The sequence below is a fragment of the Oncorhynchus mykiss genome, chromosome 18, assembly GCF_013265735.2.
Source record: "Oncorhynchus mykiss isolate Arlee chromosome 18, USDA_OmykA_1.1, whole genome shotgun sequence".
NCBI lineage: Eukaryota > Metazoa > Chordata > Actinopteri > Salmoniformes > Salmonidae > Oncorhynchus > Oncorhynchus mykiss.
The window spans coordinates 49852213-49865190 of record NC_048582.1 but is presented as its reverse complement, the minus strand read 5'-3'; positions in this window follow the sequence as shown (position 1 = coordinate 49865190).

Genomic DNA, 12978 nt, shown 5'->3' with positions numbered 1-12978 from the left:
CAGCTCTGTGAGGAGGAATGGGCCAAAATTCACCCAACTTATTGGAAGCTTGTGGAAGGCTACCCAAAACGTTTGACCCAAGTTAAACAATTTAATTGTAATGCTACCAAATACTAATTAAGTGTATATCAACTTCTGACTCACTGGGAATGTGATGAAAGAAATAAAAGCTGAAATAAATAATTCTCTACTATTATTCTGACATTTCACATTCTTAAAATAAAGTGGTGATCCTAACGGAGCTAAGACAGGTACATTTTTACTAGGATTAAGTGTCAGGAATTGTGAAACTGAGTTTAAATGTATTTGGCTAAGGTGTATGTAAACATCCGACTTCAACTGTATTAACGCCAATTAATAGTCTGTTGCTTTCTCCTCCTAATTCTACCCACCAACTTCCCCTGCAGTCAGTGGAGGCTCCTCAGAGGAGGAAGGGGAGGACTTTCTTCCTCAGTTAATTTAATAAAAATAAAAATAGTGAAACATTTTTAAAAACTATAATTTTTTTTGATAAAACAATACTAATAACAATATTAATGTCACCAAATAATTGATTAAAACATTTTGCAATGAAGGTCTACAATAGTCTCAACATCACTTTGTAGGGTAACGCAATGGTGTAGCCGGAGGACAGTTAGCTTCCATCCTCCTGTAACGGCTCTCATTGGTGGTAGGAGAGTAGACCTAAGCGCAGCGTAAAAAGTGTTCATGATTCTTTTATTCAAAAAACACTCAAACAAAATAACAAAAGCGAAAACGAACAGTTCTGTCAGGCTAAACAGAAAACAAGATCCCACAACCTAATGGTAGGAAAAAGGGCTGCCTAAGTATGATCCCCAATCAGAGACAACGAAAGACAGCTGGGAACCACACTCGGCCCAAAACAAAGAAACAGAAGACATAGAATTTCCCACCCGAGTCACACCCTGACCTAACCAAACATAGAGAATAATAAGGATCTCTAAGATCAGGGCGTGACAGTACCTCCCCAAAGGTGCGGACCCCGGCCACAAACCTGAACCTATAGGGCAGGGTCCGGGTGGGCATCTACTCTCGGTGGCGCCTCTGGTGAAGGGATCGTCGCCGGGGCCTCCGGCCTGGGGACCGTTGCTGCAGGCTCCGGACTGGGGACCGTCGCTGAAGGCTCCGGACTGGAGATCGTTGTTGCAGATTGGGGACCGTCGCTGGAGGCTCCGGACTGGGGACCGTCGCTGGAGGCTCCGGACTGGGGACCGTAGATGGAGGCTCCTTTCCCTGGATCATCACTGCAGGCTTTGTGCCATGGAACATCACTGCAGGCTTCGTGCCATGGAACATCACTGGAGGCTTCGGGCCATGGAACATCACTGGAGGCTTCGGGCCATGGATCATCACTGGAGGCTTCGGGCCATGGATTATCACCGGAGTCTTCGTGCCATGGATCATCACTGGAGTCTTCGTGCCATGGATCATCACTGGAGTCTTCGTGCCATGGATCATCACTGGAGTCTTCGTGCCATGGATCATCACTGGAGTCTTCGTGCCATGGATCATCACTGGAGTCTTCGTGCCATGGATCATCACTGGAGGCTTCGGGCCATGGATCATCACTGGAGACTTCGTACGTGGAGCCGGAACAGGTCTCACCGGACTGAGGAGACGGACTAGAAGCCTGGTGCGAGGAGCTGCCACAACAGGTCCTGGCTGGATACCCACTTTAGCTCGGTGAATGTGGAAAGCTGGCACAGGACACACTGGGCTATGAAGGCGCACTGGAGGCATAGTGCGTAGAGCCAGCGCAGGATATCCTGGACCAAGGAGACGCACTGGAGACGAGGACCGCTGAGCCGGCACAATCCGTCCTGGCTGGATGCCCACTCTAGCACGGCACATGCGAGGAGCTGGCACAGAGCTGTGAATGTGTACTGGAGACACAGTGTGTATCACCCCATAACACGGTGCCTGACCAGTTACACTCTCCCCACGGTAAGCACGGGGAGTTGGCTCAGGTCTAAACCCTGACTCCACCAATCTCTCTGTGTGCCCCCACCAAAATATTTTTTGGAGCTGCCTCTCGGGCTTCCTCCTCGTATCGTCGCCGTTCCTCTCGCTGCCTCCATCTGATCCCTTGGATGGCGATACTCTCCGGCCCGCATCCAGGGTCCTTCTCCATTCAGGATGTCCTCCCATGTCCACTCCTCCTGGCCACGCTGCTTGGTCCGTTTTTGGTGGGATCTTCTGTAACGGCTCTCGTAGGTGGTAGGAAGAGTAGACCAAAGCACAGCGTGGAAAGTGTTCTTTTAGGATTATTTTATTTAAAAAAACACTCAAACAAAATAACAAAAGCGAAAACGCACAGTTCTGTCAGGCTAAGACACTAAACAGAAAACAAGATCCCACAACCTAATGGTGGGAAAAAGGGCTGCCTAAGTATGATCCCCAATCAGAGACAACGATAGACAGCTGCCTCTGATTGGGAACCACACTCGGCCAAAAACAAAGAAAGAGAAGACATAGAATTTCCCACCCGAGTCACACCCTGACCTAACCAAACATAGAGAATAATAAGGATCTCTAAGGTCAGAGCGTGACACCTCCTCTGGGTACATCTACTTCAATACAAAACCTAGGAGGCTCACGGTTCTCACCCCCTTCCATGGACTTACACAGTAATTATGAGAACTTCCAGAAGACGTCCTCTACCCTATCACAGCTCTTGTAGCATGAACTGATATTTTGTCCACCAAATCAAAGGATCAGAGAATGAAGCTAGTAGTGAAAGCATAAGCTACAGCTAGCTAGCACTGCAGTGCATAAAATGTGGTGAGTAGTTGACTCAAAGAGAGAGAAAGACAATAGTAGAACAGTTTTGAACAAATAAATGTCTTCAAAAATGAAGGAGAAGGAAGAGAGAGAGAGCTACAGTGCCTTGCAAACGTATTCATCCCCCTTGGCGTTTTTTGTATTTTGTTGCAAAAAGTACTTGTTTCAAAGAATTATAAAAAATTAAAAACAGAAAAGTGGTGCGTGCATATGTATTCATCCCCTTTGCTATGAAGCCCCTAAATAAGATCTGGTGAAACCAATTACCTTCAAAAGTCACATAATTATTTGAATAAAGTCCACCTGTGTGCAATCTAAGTGTCACATGATCTCAATATACAGTGCCTTGCGAAAGTATTCGGCCCCCTTGAACTTTGCGACCTTTTGCCACATTTCAGGCTTCAAACATAAAGATATAAAACTGTATTTTTTGTGAAGAATCAACAACAAGTGGGACACAATCATGAAGTGGAACGACATTTATTGGATATTTCAAACTTTTTTAACAAATCAAAAACTGAAAAATTGGGCGTGCAAAATTATTCAGCCCCTTTACTTTCAGTGCAGCAAACTCTCTCCAGAAGTTCAGTGAGGATCTCTGAATGATCCAATGTTGACCTAAATGACTAATGATGATAAATACAATCCACCTGTGTGTAATCAAGTCTCTGTATAAATGCACCTGCACTGTGATAGTCTCAGAGGTCCGTTAAAAGCGCAGAGAGAATCATGAAGAACAAGGAACACACCAGGCAGGTCCGAGATACTGTTGTGAAGAAGTTTAAAGCCGGATTTGGATACAAAAAGATTTCCCAAGCTTTAAACGTCCCAAGGAGCACTGTGCAAGCGATAATATTGAAATGGAAGGAGTATCAGACCACTGCAAATCTACCAAGACCTGGCCGTCCCTCTAAACTTTCAGCTCATACAAGGAGAAGACTGATCAGAGATGCAGCCAAGAGGCCCATGATCACTCTGGATGAACTGCAGAGATCTACAGCTGAGGTGGGAGACTCTGTCCATAGGACAACAATCAGTCGTATATTGCACAAATCTGGCCTTTATGGAAGAGTGGCAAGAAGAAAGCCATTTCTTAAAGATATCCATAAAAAGTGTTGTTTAAAGTTTGCCACAAGCCACCTGGGAGACACACCAAACATGTGGAAGAAGGTGCTCTGGTCAGATGAAACCAAAATTGAACTTTTTGGCAACAATGCAAAACGTTATGTTTGGCGTAAAAGCAACACAGCTGAACACACCATCCCCACTGTCAAACATGGTGGTGGCAGCATCATGGTTTGGGCCTGCTTTTCTTCAGCAGGGACAGGGAAGATGGTTAAAATTGATGGGAAGATGGATGGAGCCAAATACAGGACCATTCTGGAAGAAAACCTGATGGAGTCTGCAAAAGACCTGAGACTGGGACGGATAATTGTCTTCCAACAAGACAATGATCCAAAACATAAAGCAAAATCTACAATGGAATGGTTCAAAAATAAACATATCCAGGTGTTAGAATGGCCAAGTCAAAGTCCAGACCTGAATCCAATCGAGAATCTGTGGAAAGAACTGAAACCTGCTGTTCACAAATGCTCTCCATCCAACCTCACTGAGCTCGAGCTGTTTTGCAAGGAGAATGGGAAAAAATGTCAGTCTCTCGATGTGCAAAACTGATAGAAACATACCCCAAGCGACTTACAGCTGTAATCGTAGCAAAAGGTGGCGCTACAAAGTATTAACTTAAGGGGGCTGAATAATTTTGCACGCCCAATTTTTCAGTTTTTGATTTGTTAAAAAAGTTTGAAATATCCAATAAATGTCATTCCACTTCATGCTTGTGTCCCACTTGTTGTTGATTCTTCACAAAAAAATACAGTTTTATATCTTTATGTTTGAAGCCTGAAATGTGGCAAAAGGTTGCAAAGTTCAAGGGGGCCGAATACTTTCGCAAGGCACTGTATATATATACACCTGTTCTGAAAGGCCCCAGAGTCTGCAACACCACTAAGCAAAGGGCACCACCAACCAAGCGGCATCATGAAGACCAAGGAGCTCTCCAAACAGGTCAGGGACAAAGTTGTGGAGATGTACAGATCAGGGTTGGATTATAAAAATAGCAGAAACGTTGAACATCCCACAGAGCACCATTAAATCCATTATTAAATAATTGAAAGAATATGACACCACAACAAACCTGCCAAGAGAGGGCCGCCCACCAAAACTTACGGACCAGGCAAGGAGGGCATTCATCAGAGAGGCAACAAAGAGACCAAAGATAACTCTGAAGGTGTTGAAAAGCTACACAGCAGAGATTGGAGTATCTGTCCATAGGTCCACTTTAAGCCATACTGTTACGGATACAGGTATCCTGTGTGTATTTCTTTTCTCTCCTTCTCCCCTCCTCACAGGTGGCAATCATCATTCCCCAATCAGTCACCATGCAGTCATCAATCAGAAGACACACCTCCTGTTTCCATTACCCAATCACATTCCCTTTCCCTTGGTTTAAAAACCCTGTCAGTTGTTTTCTCAGGAGCTTAATCTCTCTGTCAATGCCATCTGTCTGCAGAGCTCTTGTTTGGTTTTTGCAACTACATGTCACTTTGTCCCCACCTGTGAGTATTGGTTTTGTTATGGTGTTTGTTTGATGGTGGGAAAAGGGGGAACCAATACAAGTTGCCCATGGGCATACACTACCCGTCACAGATAGCTGATGTGTTATGCACTAAAGTCCACAATCGAAGGTAAAAGGTGAACGAGGAGGAGAGTGTGTAGATGTGAGAAGGAATTACAATGAGCAAAGTAACCATGTTGTTTGTACAGTATGTGGCTGCTATGAAAGTGAACTGTGTTTGCGCTTGATTATGGGTTTATTTATTCTGCCAATTCTGTTAAACTTTTCTTAATCTGAAGCAAACGGAGCAAAACGGGTATAAACATACCTGAATTTGTCCAATAAAAACTATTGTTTGCAACTGTTGGACTAATGATTACACCCTAGATCAGCTAGATGCAGGCACAAGTGTGCAAGACGGTAATGGATGTGTTACTATCTGTCACCTTGATTACAAAGAATTCTCTCGACTTCTCAACCTCATGAGTATAGAGAAATTCGAGTATCATGTAGTAGCCTAAATTTATCAATGTTACATTGAACTGGGTGAATGGAATATGAACAAAAGTCATCCAATATGCTGTAATAAGAAATAAGGTCATGCACAAAAAAAATGTGCGTCCTCCCTCATCTTAAACGGCACCAACCGCCACTGCCTATGGTTTTATTTACGCTCACACTGCCTGTGTTATCATCAGCTTAATGGCTGTGTTGGTTCATACCTAATACACCTTGCATGGTTACATTAGTAAAATAGACAGAAAGAGAAATTGCAAATGGCCAGGTAACATAACTTGTGGTGTCATTGAGTGGGTTATTGCTATGTTTGGACCAAAAGAATATAGGGTTTTCTTTGATGACCATTCTGGCCTTCATTGTGACCTTCGACCTTTGATAATCACAGGACCGGGCCACTGGCATCACAGAGGATGACACAGGAAGTGAAATAATTGTCCTATGGTCTCATCAATGCATTACTGGCTTTGCTATCAAAGGTGTAATAACGACTGTTAATAACTCAGATTTGATAATTTTTTAGTATGTTTTTTTCCATAAAGGACTGTCTGAGTACTATAATGTGTGACATTTTCACATGGACAGCAGTCATTTATCAGTCTCACTCTTTAGCAAGATATATGATGTTATTCATTGCTTAAATAAAAGTTAACTCATGATCTGTGAATTACTTTTTCATGATTTGTTATCTGTTTATAAAACCTCTGTATATGCTTTGTAGATGGCACATCCATCTTAGGTGATGGTCTTACTGGTGTTATTTTAAAATGGTGGACTTGAACAAAAATAACTATGTTAGGAATCGAAACCAAACACAGGGGAAATTACTTTAACATTCCCAATTTGTAGCAATAAATGAAAACAACATAACAAAGACTTAATTACGGTAAAGAAAAGTAGGGGTCTACCAACACACATTACAGATCATTCCCTACATTAGCCTGATGGCTACACTGTTTTTTTGTCTTATTTCCTCATTTACAATAGCACACAAGAACACATTGCTTTATTAAGCGTTATTAAATTAGCAATTTAGACTGTGGATGAGCTAATAGCTTGCGTAAAAGGATATCATTATAATAATAATCATAGGAAGACAGATTGACAGGAGATCCTCATTTGATATCATCATACATACTGTACATTGTAAAGGAAAGCAGCCTCATCCGAAATAGCTGTATGCTGGGTAAAACAGGTGGAGAAGTGTAATGATTTGTTGATGGTTTGGCCTAAGACATTAAACCTGCACCAAATCCACTCCGAAGGTCTAAAAAGCTTTGTCTGGTGGCTGGATTGTGTTATTTTATATGACCATAATCTTGACCAAAGCCACAGTAATGGTTGTCGTATGAGCCAACCAACCACTTAACCTTCTCCAGTACCTCTGATCATGAGAGGTGCTCTTCCACCCATAAGAAGCGGCTTTGGGCTAAAATAAGGACTTCCTCTACCGGTAGTCCCAGTATGCACCCCTAATGGCACCCTAATGTGCCCTAGGCATAAGTAATGCATTATGTGGGGAATAGGGTGCCATTTGTGCCGCAGTGTTAATTAATTTTGTCTCTATGAAACTGAACATTGTTCACAGGGGGAAGTAGAGTGTCAAAGGGGACCAATTTAACCATGGAGGGGGAACATTTGACGTATCAACCTCCTGGTCAGAGTCCTCTGAGGTTTCAGGAAGGATTATCTTCTGTGATACTCTGACACTGTGTGCAAAGCTGCCATCAAGACAAAGGGTGGCTACTTTGAAGAATCTAAAATCTAAAATATATTTTGCTAACAACATGATTCCAATAGTGTTATTTCATAGTTTTGATATCTTCACTATCATTCTACAATTTAGAAAATAGTCCAAATAAAGAAAAAATCCTGGTGTTGAATAGGTCCAAACTGTTGACTGGTACTGTATAGTCGTGGCCAAAAGTTCTGAGAATGACACAAATATTAATTTTCACGAAGTCTGCTCCCTCAGTTTGTATGATGGCAATTTGCATATACTCCAGAATGTTATGAAGAGTGAACTGCAATTAATTGCAAAGTCTCTCTTTGCCATTCAAATTAACTGAATCCCCCAAACACATTTCCACAGCATTTCAGCCCTGCCACAAAAGGACCAGCTGACATCATGTCAGTGATTTTCTCATTAACACATGTGTGAGTGTTGACGAGGACAAGGCGGTTCAATTGTTGTGAAGAAGGCTTCAGGGCGCACAAGAAAGTCCAGCAAGCGCCAGGACCGTCTCCTAAAGTTGATTCAGCTGCAGGATCGGGGCACCACCAGTACAGAGCTTGCTCAGGAATGGCAGCAGGCAGGTGTGAGTGCATCTGTACGCACAGTGAGGCGAAGACTTTTGGAGGATGACCTGGTGTCAAGAAGGGCAGCAAAGAAGTCCCTTCTCTCAAGGAAAAACATCAGGGACAGACTGATATTCTGCAAAAGGTACAGGGATTGGAATGCTGAGGACTGGGGTAAAGTCATTTTCTCTGATGAATCCCCTTTCCGATTGTTTGGGGCATCTGGAAAAAAGCTTGTTCGGAGATGACAAGGTGAGCGCTACCATCAGTCCTGTGTCATGCCAACAGTAAAGCATCCTGAGACCCTTCATGTGTGGGGTTGCTTCTCAGCCGAGGGAGTGGGATCACTCACAATTTTGCCTAAGAACACAGCCATGAATAAAGAATGGTAACAACACATCCCCCGAGAACAACTTCTCCCAACCATCCAGGAACAGTTTGGTGATGAACAATGCCTTTTCCAGCATGATGGAGTACCTTGCCATAAGGCAAAAGTGATAACTAAGTGGCTCGGGGAACAAAACATCAATATTTTGGGTCCATGGCCAGAACTCCCCAGACCTTAATCCCATTGAGAACTTGTGGTCAATCCTCAAGAGGCAGGTGGACAAACAAAAACCCACAAATTCTAACAAGCTCCAAGCATTGATTATGCAAGAATGGGCTGCCATCAGTCAGGATGTGGCCTAGAAGTTAATTGACAGCATGCCAGGGCAGATTGCAGAGGTCTTGAAAAAGAAGGGTCAACACTGCAAATATTGACTCTTTGCATCAACTTCATGTAATTGTCAATAAATGCCTTTGACACTTATGAAATTGTCACGCCCTGACCTTAGTATTCTTTGTTTTGTTTATTATTTTGGTTAGGTCAGGGTGTGACGAGGGTGATATATGTGTTTTTTGTCCTCTCTAGGGTTTTTGTATGTTTATGGGGTTGTATCTAGTCTAGGTGTTTTTATGTCTATGGTTGCCTAGATTGGTTCTCAATCAGAGGCAGCTGTTTATCGTTGTCTCTGATTGGGGACCATATGTAGGTAGCCATAATCCTTGGGTATTTTGTGGGTTATTGTCTGTGTAGTTGCATGTCAGCACTCGTTCTATATAGCGTCACGTTTGTTTTTCTTCTTTATTAAAAGAAGAATGTATTCATATCACGCTGTGCCTTGGTCTCATCAATATGACGAACGTGACAGAAATGCTTGTAATTATACTTCAGTAACATCTGACAAAAATATCTAAAGACACTGAGGCAGCAAACTTTGTGGAAATTAATATTTGTATCATGCTCAAAACCTTCGGCCACCACTGTATATAGAATGCAGTGGCGGTAGGTGCCGTATAAGATGAGGGAGGATTATGAACATGGCCTTATTTCTATTACAGCGTATTGGATGACTGTCATTCATATTCCATTCACCCAGTTCAATGTAACATCAATAAGTTTAGGCTACAACATGATACTCTAATTTTCCCTGTACTCATCATGAGGTTGCTACAACCTAGCCTATGAATGAAAGTTTACAGTAAGTGCACAGGTCAAGGGAATTTTGAGTAATCAAGGTGACAGTGACATATTCAATACCGCCTTGCACACTTTTGCCTGCATCTAGCTGATCTAGGGTGTAATCATTAATCCAGTTGCAAACAATAGTTTGTTCCGTTTGCTTCCATTAAGAAACGTTTTTCAGAATCGGCACAATGCATCAAACGCTAACAAAGTTCACTGCCATACCAGACACATACAAACAGCTCCTCGTGAGATACAGAGTGCAGATCCGGGGAAGCTCGGATGAGTTGCAGAAAAAAACAGATGTGGAGACTGAGGTTGGAGTTAGCTGAGTAGAACAGGGTAAACAGGTCCTGAGGGGAATCCAAGGTAGTGGTGGTGAGTAAAATCCAGAGCAATGTAGTTGGGTGGTGAGATGTGGAACAGGAGACAGGAGACAGAGCAGTAACTGCAATGAGAGGATAAATGGTGTCAGGCAGGGAAATAGGCACAGCAGAGTAACAGGATCTTAAATAATCATAAATGGCTAGAATCATGAATTGACTGAGCAGAGATTACGATCTGGCAGAGTGGAAATGGCAGGACTGAGTATTTGTAGAGGTCTTTATTATGGAACGAGTTGCAGCTGGTAGGAATCTGCTCTGACTCCAGCACACCTGTCTCCAACCACACAATCGCACAGAGGGAGAGGGAGAGAGAGAGTGTGTACAGGGGGAGTAACTGCAGGTCAAGAAGACACCGGATGAACACCAGAGGAAGTAGCAGGGGCAGATGTGACAGTAGTTAGCAGCAATCAGTTTACCAGTTACACCTGTGGCCCTGGTTGCAAAAATTCATAAAACCAAAAGCTTACCTTGACTTGGAAGAGTTCCTCTGTTGGATAGCCATAGCCAGCTAGCTAACATAGCATCCCTCTCTGTTTGAGCTGGGTGTTTGTGTAGGCTAAACTAGCTAGCTGCATTCGACACTAGCTAAGTGAAAGTTAAATAAAAAAATATATACTATGAAATATAGCTTTGTCTCTCTCTCTCACTCTCTCTCTCCCTCAATCTATTGCTTCAGCGCAGTGCATGCTGACATGGTCGCCAGGTGTACAGTGTTTCCTCCAACACATTGGTGCGGCTGGCTACCGGGTTAAGTGGGCATTGTGTCAAAGAAGCAGTGCGACTTGTTTGGGTTGTGTTTGCTTCACCTTCATTTTGGAAGAAATATATTTTTTCAAAACTGTTCAACTATTGTCTTTCTCTCTTTTTGAGTCAACTACTCACCTCATTTTATGCACTGCAGTTCTATGTAGCTGTAGCTTATGCTTTCAGTACTAGATTAATTATCTGATCCTTTGATCAGATGGACAACATGTCAGTTCATGCTGCAAGAGGTTGGAGGAAGTCCTCCGGAAGTTGTCCTAATTACTGTGTAAATCTATGGAAGAGGGTGAGATCCATGAGCCTTCTAGGTTTTATATTGAAGTCAATGTACCCAGAGGAGGACAGAAGCTATCTGTCCTCCGGCTACACCCTTGTGCTACCCTACCGAGTGCTGCTGAGGCTACTGTAGACCTTAATAGCAAAACAGTATGTTTTAATAAATTATTTGGTGACATTAATATATTTAGTATAGTTGTATCTGAAATTCACTGAGGAGGATGGTCCTCCCCTTCCTCCTCTGAGGTGCCTCCACTGATAGAAAAAGCGTCAAGGCAACCCCAGGAAGGAAATCACGACAACCAAAGGTCATGGGCTCACTAGGCAGGCAGGTGATGGCAGTGAACCGGTCGTGTGAATGCCACGCGATGCCCTGAAGGGGTTTGTGCGTACGTGTGCGTACGGGTACGTGTGTGTGCGTGCGTGTGTGTGTGTGCAAGTGCACCCTGAGAAAAGTAAACAAATCACAACAGTGGGGGATACACTGTCTGTCTGTTGTATGTTACTGTGTGTTCAAAGAAAGGAAAAGACAGAGAGGGAAAGGGAAAGAGAGAGCGAGTCCCCATTTTATCATTCAATATTAATCTCTTAGTTTATTCAAACTCAATTCAATAATGAACATCGGCAACAGGCCCATTAATCAACCATATCAGACCAGACGATGGTAGACCAGACTATTATGATAAAACAGAAAGACAAGAGATACAGAATCTTCTGTAATAACCATAAGGAGATACCAGGATTAGTCTAATACAGGAGGAAATCATTTAGTCGAAACAGAAAATGGAGGGACAATGTTTCTGATTGCCAAAGCAGAAATCAAATATATGTTATCGAGAATATGAAGCTGATAAAGCTTATTCCTGGGCACTTTCAATTAAGATTTTCCATACACTTTTTATTTCAGTTGGAGGTTTAATCTGAGTCTGGGATATCATCCCTTGATGTTTTCTGTATAAAACTCAGACAGAAACAGAGATCTTGTCCCTGAGGACAGTACCTTGAATTACCATAAATTGATGCCCCTAAAGATCACTTTCAATGGCTCTGACTTTATAAACTTAAGATGAGTCTTGTCTCAAGGAGAATGATTAAGTGTGATAACTGCAGGTCCACCGAGTACTGTTGGCATGGCTAATGCTGAGCAATATGCAGAGACAGGTAAGAAATCATCGCCAGCTCCCTCCCTCAGACACCAGGAGGAAATTAAAACACGTCACCCTCAGGCAGTGTTTTAGCTGGCTCGCGGTCTGTTTTAATGGGCTCAGTCTGTTCTGGTCTCTGTTTGAGTTGTGGTGCTACAAGCCTGGTGCCTCACTGGGTGGACAGGCACTATAACCTGGTGGTCCTGTGTGTGCTATAAGCCAACTCCTCTCTGTGTTCCAATTGCCTTACCAAAGATGCCTTTGTGTATGCTTTGACGATGATAGAAGAGTTGGCTACAACACATAGCCTTCAGTATGGGACCAGGATAAACAGGGACATTCTTGTCTGAGTATTTTGATTGTCAAAGGACAGCTGATCCAATCACTAAAGGGCAAAGGCAAATGTTCAATGTTCATGAAGTCACGTATTGATGTCAGTGTTAGGCTAAGTGGAAGTCAGGATTCACCTTGGGACCCAGTGTCTAACCCAACCCCTCTGTAGAGACAGTACTTCTCTGTATCTTTTGAAGTCCTTCTTTGAATTTCTCCAGGTTCACATCTGAGACAGTAGTTTGTCTGCTCTGCTACGGGCAGATCTACCTGATTGCGACGATAGAGGGAGCCACCAACATCCACCAGGTAAGAAGGTGATGCAACTCTCTGCAGGCATGT